Raw genomic sequence first — 14,299 nt, 5'->3', positions numbered from 1 at the left:
GGGCATTAAACTCTCCACTTCCTGGTCATGTGGTTCCCTCCTGCAGCTTACAAAGTAGGTGCTTAAAGCAATTCAAATTTTCAGTTGAGTAAGTAGCAATTGTTTGAAACTGATCTGAATGTAAAACTTTAGAAAGTAAAAATTATATCTAATTCATTTATAGGGAGCTTTGACCTATTTATTATGAACCCACAGATAATAATACCACGGCTCTAGAAATTGGGGTAACAATTAAATGTAATGATTCTCTACAGCCACTCTTTTTCCTTGCCTCACTTTATTAATTGGAAAGCCTATTCTCCAAACAGAACTGAGATGATTGACATTTTTTTTTTTAAATTAGCGAATTTCTCTGTTCGAGAGAGTGGATGGGTGTTAGCACTCTTCTGCACATAACATAAAGAAGATGCTTGCTGTTCAACATTTACATATCAGTATTGTTTTTGTTTCGCATCAAGTTTCATTTTGCATCGAGATTAAAAAAGAAAAAAAAAAAAACATGCTGTGAAATGACCAAATCATGTAATGATTTTCTATACCTGTGGAAAGTTCTTTCAGTGAGTTCTTTTTAATAAAATCAAAGACTAAAGATGTAACAATTAGAAAAGGGGAGAGAAAGAAGAAAGATGTAAAAGGGGGGGGGGGCGGTCAGAGCCCAGTCCCAGTTCTCAGTAACGTGCATATTCTTTTTTTGCATTCTGTGAGGCTGGAGTTGCTGTTGTTGAAATGTCCTCACATATTCTGTCAATGTCAGAATGCAAACATCACTAAATAAACCCTTGTGTCAGAATGTCACGTAGTGATTATTTATGCTTCTTCACAACACCAATGAATGACAAGGCTGCCTCTATGGCTGAGAAAGGTTGCATACCAATTGCAAAAAGTAATGTAGATGAAGGACAATGTAGACATCACAATTCATTGAAACTGTGCCATTAAATTAGGTATGTTATCAGTAGCCACACAGTAAATACTACTATACTTCTCCTGAAAGACAAATATTGACTAACAACTAACTGCAAATTATTTAGTAATTAGCATGTCTTTCTGAATCTTTGCTATCAAGTAGATAGTCATACTGAAAGAGAAGTGTCATTTATTTTTTCTTCTTTATTTGCTCATGGTTTCAAAATGTTCCTTCTTCTGGAATTGAATTTGGAGTCCACATCTTTAGAGGAGGCTGCAATTACTAATGGAGTTTGGATAACTGAGAAAACCCAAATAACACAATGATAAAGTCTTTGCAGTACAAACACAAGGTGAGTAAAATATTCAAGCCCTTGATTGTTCCTGAATCCCATATTGTCTCCAGTTTCAACGTTGAGTATTCAGTAAGGCATGGCATCAGTCATTGGGACCAAAACATATATTGTGAAAATATTTCATAAATAAATCAGTAAAATTATAAGGTTATTACAAATCTGTTATCACACATTTTAAATATTAGAGAATAATTAAAAGATACCACTTTATTAGGGATAACATTCTACTAACATACCACTCTGTTAATCATACTGACACATACCAGGCTTACAGCACAATTCAAAGTCATCTGGATCACCATGACTTTTAGGATCTTAGCTAAGACCTCTGATGCCAGCACAGAATTGTTGGCTTATGAATCCTTGCTTCGAAGTTTCTAGATTTGTGATCTTAAGTAATTTACTAACCTCCCTGGGCTTGGCTTTTTTCACTGCTAAAATGAGATAGAAATAGCTTCTACCGTTTGATGTAGTTTGATGTGAGAATTCGATGAGAGAACCTACAAAAATCACAGAGCCTAATATCCCACACAAGATATTTTCAAGTTCAGTGAAAAACAAATAAATTCAAAAATTATGTTTAAATGAAGAACAAATCTACATGGAGAACTTCTAATTTGCTATTAGCCCACAAATGCTTTTATAACTACAGACATGTAATGAAATGAAAGAAATAATTTAAAGGATTTCTCATGTTTCCACCTTTTTTTTACATTGTAGGTTCGTAAGTTACATACGCTGTTTCTTTAACTCAACTCAACCGAATTGAGTATGCTTGCTTTTATTCCCTACATCTCTCCATTGTCTTGCTCCTCTCTTAATGTTGGCTATGTCTGAAGTGACCCAACATTGGTTCTGGTCTATTCATGGTTTAATTAGTACCTTCTGTTTCTCAGGATACCTTTGCCTATCAATAGAGAAGAAATCTACTTACCATTCCAACCCATCCCACACCCCCCCCCCCCCCCCCCGCCAAGTGCTTGCCGTTATATAAGAAAAAAAAAATTGTCTTCTTGGCAGTCCGACAAAAAAGATAGCCCCTACCCATTCTCAGCAACAACAAAACTACTACTAGGAACAAAGCAAAACAAAACCTTTCTTATTTTTTTCTGTAATAAAATAGTGAAAGATACATTCACTAAAACACTTCTTATGAAGTGAAAGTGTTTGAGCTGATTCTGTGAGTGGTTGGGACTATTTCAATATAAGAACTCAAGAATCCTTGTTAGTACTAGGAAGGAGGAAGAAAGACAAGAGGAAGAAAGAGAAGAGTCAAAGTGGCATTAGTGCTGGGATGGGAGGTCTGACACTCCGGGAGGTGAACCATCCCCATGATAGTCATTTGCAAAGTTCATCAGTCTGATGATTATTTTTGAATAATAAAGTGTTCCAGGCCAATGAAGTGCCTGAAATCCACACTCACCTTGATTCAAGGCAAAGCCACAGTGGTTCTCACAGGTGTGAGATCTGAGAGACAAGATAGGCAGGAAGAAATAGCCCCTAAAAATGGAGAAATCTCTTGGAGGCCTTTGCACTGGATAAGGCCATCAGGTTCAACTCAGTTGGACTAGTTCTGTGAGGGGCAGTGGGGCTCAAGGTGATCCTTGCCTTATTCTTGATTTTGTTTTGGGGGTTTATTTTAAAATACTTTCCTAAGTCAAAGAGATGGTCCAGCCTGGGAAGCTCAGTATGTTAAACATCCAACCTTTGCCTTCAGCTCAGGTCATGATGTCACAGCTCTGGGGATTAAGCCCTGCTTCTGGCTCTGCACTGACAGTGTGGACCCTGCCTGGGAATCTCTCTTTCCCTCTCTCTCTGACCCTCCCCTGCTCTCTCTCTCTCTCTCTCTCTCTCTCAGAATAAATGAATAAACATTTAAAAAAAGAGAAAGAGATGGTCCAATCAGCTTTTTCACCAGTAAACATTGCTTGTGTTTTGTGTGGGTTACAAAATGATACAACTGAAAAAATAGCAGTTTGAAATTCAGAGATAAGGGTGGGCCAGGCCATTAAAGTAACTGTGTAAATAACTATCTAGAACCACTAGTATAGTGTTTCAAATGGTGGCTTTAGAAAATAAACCCACCTAACATAATAATGCACATTTAAATTGGTGCTATTTAAAGGCAAAATAGCTGTACTAAAGAAAGTGTCACTGATACTTCAATTTTGCGTGCCTTTCAAACAGTATGAAAAGCGGTAACTTCAGGGGATGTTCCAATAAAAGCAAAAATTGCAGCAATGATATATATATATATATTTATTTATCACTTATATATGTATAATTTATATATAATTTATATGTGTATAATTTTGTATATCTAATTTATATATATTATTTTCTGAGAAACATCTTAATGCACACATTCTAAAGCAAGAGGATTTCATTTTCAAAACAAGAGGACTTTTATGTAATAAATTAATTTTGTGCAACCATTATGGGAGTGTGAAAGAAAAATTTGCATTGAAAGTGTGTTTTCCAAAATTGCATATTATTCACCATCTATTTGCAAGAAAATATGATTGGCCGCATTAATACCAGAGTTATGGTGATAGTTACCAGGGCTAAGTAACTCATGACCCTAAGCACCTTCTAGTACTGTGATTAAAGGTAGGGGCAAATAAGATTCTTAAAACATCTTAAGAAAAATTATGAAGGAGGAAAAATAAAACAGATAAAAGCAGACCTACCCCCTGTTGAAGCTGGGTCGGGGCACAGAACCCTACCAGCTTAGATCTTCCTTTCTCATGGTGGTCCCCAGGAAAGCTGAGAAACTGAACGGCTCTGAGGGGCATAGTCTATCCTCCATGACTCTCTGGAATTAATAGATGAAATAGAAGGGAGGTGCAGTAAGGGAGAGATGCCAACTTCATCCCAAACTGTGTCCACTTCTGAGATTCTCTGACATTTGGATGAATGATAAGGCCAACCTGATGAATATGAATTCTTTGAGGGACTTGAAAGCCTCATGAAAGACACTCATTCCTTTGAAGAGAAGAACTGGTAACAAAGCCTTAGTCACAGAGGGATGATCAATTCTACCATAGTTTACGTGTCACACAGAATGTCTCTCAGGACACCTGGTGACTCAGTCGGTTAAGCATCCAACTCTCGATTTCAGCTCAGGACTTGATCTCAGGGTTGGTTAGGTTGAACTCCATGTCTGCACTGTCAGCACAGAGCCTGCTTGGGCTCTCTCTCTACCTCTTTCTCTGCCCCTCCCCTGCACTCTTTCTCTCTCTCTCCCCCTTCTCAAAATAAATAAATGAACATTAAAAAAAAAAAAGAATGTCTCTCATCCAGGTACAAGCAGTCTAATATGATGCATGAATATTACAAATGTACAGGTGTGAAAAATAGTCAATGGAATTCTTAATAAAGAAAGAATAATCTGTTTCATTAAGAATTATGTGGGGAAAACTATAAAGTATAAGCAACATATTTTGGCACCCTTGTGAAAAAATATTAACACTATAGGAGAGAGTTGTTTTGAAGAAGCTTGGTTTCCAAGCATCACGTTACCCAAAGAATGCCTGGCCTAACTGGGAGGGAGTGGATTTGACCCCAGTTTCAGAATACAGGTGGGGATGTCACATTAACAGTAATGAGTGACCATCAGAAGATTTCCCTAAAATTGTGATGGATGGTAGAAGTTGCATTAATTGAAAAAGAAAATGCTAGGAGGGGACACTTGGGTGGCTCAGTTGGTTAAGCGTCTGACTTCGGCCCAGGTCACAATCTCACAGTTCTCGAGTTCGAGCCCTGCGTTGGGCCCTGTGCTGACAGCTCAGAGTCTGGACCCTGCTTTGGATTCTGTGTCTTCCTCACCTCTCTGCCCCCTGCCCCACTCACACTCTGTCTCTCTCTCCCTCTCAAAAATAAATAAACATTTAAAAAAAGAAGAAGAAAATGCTAGGATCAAGTGATAATGAAAAAGAGGATAACCACAAGAATGGGATTGTATACACTTTACTCTTTCAAGTTTTAAGAAAATCGCTGGTCAAATTCCTTGCCCTTTCTAGAATATTCCAATCATTTCACATTGTGCTAAGTAGATATCTATGGCCCCCTGGAACTCACATGTTGTAGGTACCCTTCCAGCCTAGATGGCTTACAAAAGATTGGCTGTGTGGGTCCCCTCCCTGTTTCTTCTTTAGTGTGAGAAGCTGGTGCTACATTACAAGACAAATTAAAACAGGAAGTTACTATAGAATCACTGAGGATAACATTGCTTAGGAGAGTAATCCATCTTAGAATCACTGAGAGTTGCTTTCTTTAAGTACAGTAGGAAGCCATAGACTTAATTTGGTAAAGGCTGTAGCCCCATGTGGATGACAGATAAAGCAATAGTAGCCATGTGTTCTGTGTTCATGAAGTGACAGGGAGTCTGCCCTGACCCAGTGCTCATGAGACTAGATTTGTCTTTCTGGAGAGAGAGCCATATATATGATAAGAAAATTCTCATCACCAGATCTAGAGCTTTGGATAGAGAAAACAGTCTCTTAGTTGTGTTCCAGATACAACTATCAGGTTCTGGTTAAGGCAGTGCCTCTCCTTGAGCCACATCTTTCCCCTCTTCAGATCCAATGTGTCCCCACTGCTGCCATCCACCATAGCCCAAACCTCACTATCTCATATTCATGAAGTGACAGAGAAGTAAAAGGACTTGAACCTCAGGGGCATTAGTCTCTTTGGTTGAAGATTTTCTCTCTTTTAAAAAAAAAATTAATGTTAATTTATTTTTGAAAGAGAGAGAGAGAGAGAGAGAGAGACAGAGCACAAGCAGGGGTGGGGCAGAAAGAGAGGGAGACACAGAATCTGAAGCAGGCTCCAGCCTCTGAGCAGTCAGCACAGAGCCCAATGTGGGGATCAAACTCTTGAACTATGAGATCATGACCTGAGCTGAAGTCAGAGGCTTAACTAACTGAGCCACCCAGGTGCCCCAGAAGATTGTCTCTTTTCAAGAGGGTTTGAATATTCTTTTTGAGAGCCCTCAGAATTTCCCTGTTAGTGTCCTCCAATTGTAGATGGCCCAACCATGCTGGCTGCCCGTAACTCCTCCCTCACCTTCCCACCTTTGGGAGTACATCTCCTGTCTTCTTTGCTTTTCTAGCAAAAGCACCCTTGGGAGTTTCTACAAAATGGCTCAGTCAGCTCCAATCTCCACGGACACTTTGCCCCACCAAGCACAGCTTGCTCACAGTGAAAGCTCTCTTATCTGGCTGCCTTGGCTGGTACACCCAGGCATAGCTCATCATTATACTTTCTAGGTGTGAAAGTTCCAGTGTTCTTGTTCCAGTGTTCCTCACCCCAGGGAATCCATGGCAAGCTTCCCAAAATATTCTCTTGAAATTCCTTCCATCTGGTTTTATCTTCCTCTTTCCCTCGTGGGCAATTGTGAAGAGGACACATAGTAATCTGTCAACTCTTTACAAAGCAATTCTCATTACAGCCTTTTAAACCCCAAATAATTTTTTGTTTTCTCACAACCAACTGGAAATGGCTAGTGGAATAGAATTAGCTATAAACCTCTTTCATAATATTTGAGCATGTCTCAAAGAGCTCTGGCACTTTATTTTAGAAAGGTAAGGACTTGCCAACTATTGTGTTGTTCGTAACTTCTGAGGCCTGTGATGGATGAAACAATGCAACAACATTGATCACATTACACATGGATTGCATTACACAATGATCACATTGTATATGTATAACATTATGCATTGATGGAAATAAATAAGAACAGTTTGAAAATAAAGAATAATGTGGAGAGAATCGACAAATCTCATATTAAAATGTGGTATGTGACCGTAATAAGTAAGCTAAAGAGACATCAACTGGACGTGTGATATACCCAGAGTCCCTCTTAATACCCTATTATATTGTGAAAGAATTCCAAACCCAAGAAGCAAGAATGGGCTCTTAATAAATGTTGTTATTGTTGAGTAATGTCTTAGCTTTGGATCCATGGAAAGTAGATCCTGAGGCAAAGGCTAATAGGATACCCTTTTATAAGGGAGACTAATCCCAGACAGAAAGAATAAAGAAAAGGAGAATGAAGTAAGAAAAGGAGAAAGCCAATAGAAAGTGCAAGAATTGTATTGATTGACTGACTACTCCAACTGAAGAGACCATTTTCTAAGAGACAGTGTAGACTATTGCTTCTTATGACACATCATCTGAGGTCAAAGGCAAAAAAAAAATGATCTTTAGATTTCCCCTCTCCCATCTGTCATTGGTTAGTCAAGGATGTGCCCCAAGGACATTTGTTCTAGTTACAACACACACACACACACACACACACACACACACACACACACACACACCACAGTATTTACACCTATTTCCTCATTGAACAGGAACTGTTGCCTTTCACTCCTTTGTATCTGTAAGGAAGCCTGTTAGGGCAGGGACCAGGAGGTCTGTGTGGTGAAGTAGATTCACCAGTTAGTCCTGGCAACAGTCACAGGCCTGGAGCAAGTGAATCAGATGACACAGAGGAGTTGAGATGGAACCATTTTGAAGTGGTGAACATATGAGATGGATAAATTATCTTCTGGGTGGAGGAGGGGCATCAACTTAAATCTAAATGCCACATTTAATCGTAAAATGAATTCCATTAGATTGAATAATCAAATATAGAAAATAAAACTATCAAATAGAAAACAATGTCAGTGCATATTTAGCACATCTAGAGAAGAGCTTCTAAGCACACCAGCAGTGGAGGAGACTGCAAAGGAGAAGAAAATGATAAGGGAAATTAAAACTCTGTGCAGCACTGAGGGATACATGGATGCATTTCTTGAAACTCCTTCCTTCCGTCTTGTTCTCCTTGAATGTTTTCTAATTGCATTCTCTTGGTCTTCACCAAAGGCTCTCTCTCATTAGTTCATATTATACACATCACTCTTAGCCAGATTCCTGTCTTCTTTCTGTTTCCTCTTTATTCGATGTGCTTTCTGAATGTTCTCACCCACAGTCCTAACTTCAGTTATCTGTAGGTTGATAACTTGCAAGTACATTTGTCAACCCTGATCTTTTTTGAGTTTCATCCAGAATGGATGTGCATGTTGCTCCCTTCCAGGCATAACAAACTTCGTGGGTTCAAGTCTGAAATCAATACCCCCTTTCCTTCCTCTCTGTCCTGAGATGTTATTAGAATTACCACCCATGCCATGTCCTAAGGTACAAATCTTAAGGCAATCTTTGTCACCTTTCCATCTCCCTTCCGGCCCCATATTCAAATGTCAGCTTCTCCTGTCAGTTATTCTCTGAATGTCTCTCAAATCTGGCCTGTATTCTTCAATTCCAGTGCAACTGCCTTAGTTCAGAAACTCAGGATCACTCAGCTGAAATATTGTCATAGCTTCCCATCTGTTCTTTCTCTCACCAGGCTCTTCGTACTACAACCCCTCCACCATAGTCCTACCAAATGATCTTTCTGAAAGTATTTTTAATTGATCATGTCTCTATCTTGCTTTAAAACCTCTTCTTGTTCCCACTTTTCACAGAAGGATTGTGCTTATTCAAAACCATAGTTTTTTTTTTGTTTTTTTTCTGTTTTTTTTTTTTTTGTTTGTTTGTTTTTTTACCTCAAGTTTACCAAGAAGACAAAATAGATCCCTTGACCCCTTGTAACACTCAGTTTGGGTCTCTATTAAATATCTAGGTCATAGTTTTTCAATTTATCCACTTACGTGTCTGAAAATTCCAAACCATGCCTTTCCTTATATCAGAAGCTCTATATTCTTCATTTTTGTATGTCCCAAAGCCTAATACACTGCCTAGAACAGAGAAGGATCTCAAAAATGGTTGTTATTGAATGAATAATTAAAGACAGAAATTGCTAAATTAGCATCTTCCAAAATATGCTCCAGAAAAATGTTAAATAATGTCATATAAAAACATGTTTTTAAAATTTTTTTTACATTTATTTATTTTTGATAGACAGAGAGAGACAGAGCACAAGTGGAAGAAGGACAGAGAGAGAAGGAGACACAGAATCTGAAGCAGGCTCCAGGCTCCAAGCTGTCAACACAGAGCCCGACGCGGAGCTCAAACTCACAAACCGCGAGATCATGACCTGAGGTAAAGTCGGACGCCCAACCAACTGAGCCACCCAGGTGCCCCTAAAAACATGGTTTTTTATATAAGCCAGTGGGGACATTTTACAAAAACAAATGGAACAATTTCTGTAAACTAGAGAACTTCTTGGAAGCATTAATAGTCCTTTATGCTTATCATGACTCTTAAAAAATCAATGCAGTATAAAACATTCACTGAGCTTTTTGACTTGTGAACCAAATTTTAAAATGAGTACAGCCCTAAGGAAATGATCTTGGAAATACTTCTATATACATATTTACTAATTCACTGTAAAAAGATAATAATGACAGATTCTGTTCATGTATGTTTTTATTCTTCAGGAGAATATATAACATGACTTAAGATACAATTTTCTTACAACTAAATTTAGAAATTCTGATTTAGAAATCAGGTGAAAGCATCTTAGGACAAGGCTAATTTTCTAATGCCATTCCAAGCAAATATCATAGATAATGTCCTATTCCATGCAACCACAACAATAATAAAAGGATCATGTAATTTTCTTCCAGGATTGTATTCATATCCTTCGTGAAACTCTTGGTTCAAGCCCTTGAGAACTCCTTGAAGGCAGTGCTAATAATGGAAAACATGCACACTGATCATTACTGTGTATGTAGTAAAGCAAACAATTCAAGGAAACAATAACTACTGTATGATTCAATTATTTCAGAAGACATGGAATTAAATCATTCTCAAATTTTACTAGTCAGAAAATGATTTCCTGCATCTATTAAAAGGCAAGTTCTGAGTCCATTAGTCTGTATGGGACCCAGGAATTCGTCCTTTAACAAGTTTTCCTTGTAATTCTTATTCAAATGGTTCATAAATTAACAGATGACACCTTACATACCCTGACTTTAATTGTAGCAGTCTATTAAAAGATTATAAAAGGGAAAGTAAATAAACAGTATAATGGTTACCTTTATGTTATAATTTGGCGGGGCCATGGTGCCCAGATATTTCTGGATGTTTCTATGAGGGTGTTTTTGGATGAGATTTACATTTAATCAGTGAACTTTGAGTAAAGCAGATTGCCTACTATACTGTGGGTGGACCTTATCTAATTAGTGGAAAACTTGAGTTACAACAAAAGGCTGAACTCACCCTTGCCCCACGTCCCACCCAAGCAAGAGGAAATTCTCCAACAGACTGAATACATCATCTGCAACATGAGTTCTTCCTGGTTTGCCAGAAGGCTGCCTTTGGACTGCAACTACAACTCTCCTGAGTCTTTAACATGTCAGCCTCCTCCATCAAAATGAGGATTGGCTCTAAGGAGCCAATTCCTTAGAGCAAATGAATCAATCTTCTTGGTTCTATTTCTCAGGAGAACTCTGACTGATATGTAGGGGAAACCATGACAGTAATTGTACAGTGACTCTAGTCCCAACATTCTCAAGCTAGAATATGGAATCCCTACTGATTGGTTTGTTAGCACTCTATAATCTTCTGGGAATTCCCATTCTATTTATTCCTCTACCTGTCCACTCCAGCATGTACGTCTGGTTAAATCAAACAGACTCTAGTTCTGGAGCATCAGAAATAAAACTGAGAAAGTTAAATCAACTTCCCTTGAGGTACCGAAGAAAAGGATCATAGGTATTTATAATTTGAAGCCAGGATTGAAAACCGTTGATCCAGGACCTTAGGTACCGTATCAGGACTATTGGTTTGTTTACTAGGAGCCATGGGAAGCCACTAAAAATTCTTAAATAAAAGAGTGTCCTTATCAGGTTTGAGGTTTTTTTATATGATCATTTTGGCAGCTGGGAGAGTGTGAATTTGGTGAGGAGGGACACATGTGGATACAGAAGATTAAGAGACTTGAGCGAGGGAAGTATCAGTGAAGAATGAAAAGTTGACGTATTCAAGGTATATTAAAAGATGAAACTGACAGAAAAATATCAATTGATTGTCTGGGTGTGGGCTTTAGAAAAAGTGAGGGTATCAGAGCTGACTTCTAGATTTCTACAAGCAATAGATGATGGCAACAAGATTCTGACGTTTACTAAATATGAAACAATGCAAGTTTTGAATTCTATCTTGGGCATTTGAGTTGGAAATTCAAGTTGACTACGTATGTCTAAAATACAGATAGATATACATTTGAGAGTGATTATCACACTGGCAAACTCAGTGTTCTCTCTTCTCTAGTAACACTCTCGTTTCAGGGAGTATCAATTATTATAGAGATGAGAAAGGGACTGAATTGGGAAGAAAGTAGGAAATGTTTCAGTTGGTACAGGTTTTTTTTTTTTTTTTAAGTTAAAGTATGGTCAAGATGTGTTTCTTTTAACTTCGCTCAAGATACTGCACTGCCTGATCTAAGAAAAAGCGGGGGAAAAGATCAATATAGTTTGTAAATAATCCTTCAAAGCATTTTTTTCTTCTTTATTTTTAAGAATGGAAGGGAGGTCACAATGAATAAGCAGTTCCTAGTGGCAGTGAAAATCAATAATAATCTAACTCTAATCATTTCAACAAATGTTTCCCTGGTTTTTGTTAAGATATTAATATATCTACATATGTCAATATTATTTATTCTTAATGTTAGAAAAATATGTGCAAATGTTACCTGACCTATCAAGGGCATGGGTTTTCCTGACAATAGGTTTTACTTTCATGAAAACAGTGACTGTGACATCAGAAAGTTATGGATGACTAGAGAACAGTAGTCATCAAAAGTCTTTCAGAAATTATCAACAGTGCTTCTCTGGGAAAAACTGAGTTTCCCAACAAAATGATAGTTCTCTTATGGCTTGGAAGATCTCAGGTATAGACCCTGGAATCACTAATCTTAAAGTTGACAGAACTGTGAATGCAAGCAATGGTGGATGGCAGTCAAAAACAGGGTGGCTTTCTTTTGGCAAACACATTCTTAAAAGAGATAAAAGATATTGACAGAGTATTGACACAGAAGTAACTGTTGAAAAACAAGATGAAACAAAAAATTGGTTATGACTATTGAAGAAATAATTTGTAATTTGGAGGTTTATTTACCTGTTCTTCTAGGTCAAAAACTTAAGTTGATAGCCATCTATTTTTTTTTAAAGCAACCTAGACTTATTCATTGTAATAGAAAAAAATTCAGAGCAATAATGAAAAAGATCCAAGTGACCTCATGCTCACAAATGTATCAAGCCATTTGACATCCATTTTTACCACTCAAGTTGCATTTTTTAAATAAGAAATCCTTTTTAAATCTTAAGAGTTCACTATAACTACTCAAGGGTTCCCTGTGGAAAGACCTAACCTGTCATTTAATAGGACTCATAGGTTAGGGACATTAACTGCCAACCCATCTCCTTGGCTGTGGGCACTGTGATTGGCAGAAACTCTGTCACAGAGTTGTTAAATATTTTGAATATGTCTCCTGGGCCTACCTAAAGCTATTATTGGCTAAAACCTGGAGGAATAGTTACACCTTATCAAAGAGATTTGGTTAATCCAAAATGATACATGGCATGAAGAGCATTCATATTTAGCTTTGAAATGTATTTTTGTGCTAACATTTGAATGTGTGTCTGATGTTCAGAGAAATTACTTCAAAGAGATTAATGAAGCCATACTGTGAAGACCTGACTCAGGAGAGCTGGGAAATTGTCCAGTGTTCTCTTCATTCTGCTTCCCTGCTGAACCCTTCTTTGACACCCACTCTCTGACACCACAATGAATAGCTAAAATGTCTTTTAGAATAATGTCAGTCTTTATAGAATGCGAAATGAGAGTTTGTGTACCAGACCATACTTTTTTTGGAGCAGCAGACAATTCAGATTAAAAAAAAAAAATAACTGTATTCATTGATTATATCTTTAGTATGCATTTTACTTTCATCCTACCCTTTTCAACCATCCCTGGTTTTCACTTAGAGATCCCAGTGTTTCCAGGACAATTCCAGGAGCTAGGCTCCCCTCCTAGCTTCAGGTGTGGGAATGTGACCATGACTCAGTACATCCCAATCACTTCACCAGAGTTAAGGAGTTCAGAGCTAAACATTCATGCTAAGCTGGCCCAATAACGGTAAACCTCACAATTGGTGAAGTGTTGCAAATGGATTCCCTTTCCTTAGGTAGATATGAGGCCTACACCTACTGCAGTCATTTTTAATAAAGCCATACAGGAAAAACCACTATGTGAAGACGAACAAGGTTGAGAGATATAGAGCTGGATCCCTCATGATAGATAAAGTCATGTCTGAGCCCTGCTTTTCCTCTTTCACCGGTACATGCACTCAACCAAAAGTTTCCTGTATTTGTTTAGTCAACCACAGTGGGCTTTCTGTTATTTGCAATGTAAGGCCTCTTAATTAATGCAGTACTCAACAAACAGGTAATTAGGCTGATTTGGAACTGTCAATTATGTTAAAACATAAATGCTGCCAATTAATACAAAACAAAATTTCACCACAGATTATCACAAGTTGATATACACATACCCACATTGACTTCCCTCTTCGCATAAACACACATATTCACATACACACACAGACACACCAATCTATATTGCCTGCTACATTTTAATTCAGTTGAGCCGTATATTTTCCAAGAATACATGACAAGAAGATAGATGTAAAAGGAAATTCTATATTATGAATTAAGGTTCACTTGATCCTAGGAGAGCAGCCTATGAGAAAGCCAAAGTATACCAATTATTGGTATGTTTACCCTCTAAAGTTCCATAGACTAAGCCTCTGTACTGAAATCAGAAGTAAATGGAATCGTTTTGTGCAAACAAGTATAGAAATGTATACAAATTTTGGTTAGTAGAAGGATAACCAGAAATGGTGTTAGCAGTGAATGAAAATAACAAATCAAATGCAGTGAATTAGACTTGTTTTGCAATTGTAATCATACTGGCATGCCATCACTTGTCAATATTTTGAAATATTCAAAAGTAAGAGTCTTATGTCATTTATAGGTGTTTCTTTTGCTATA

Source organism: Panthera leo, chromosome C1 (genome assembly GCF_018350215.1).
Source record: "Panthera leo isolate Ple1 chromosome C1, P.leo_Ple1_pat1.1, whole genome shotgun sequence".
Classification (NCBI taxonomy): domain Eukaryota; kingdom Metazoa; phylum Chordata; class Mammalia; order Carnivora; family Felidae; genus Panthera; species Panthera leo.
Note: the sequence above shows the minus strand (reverse complement) of the source record.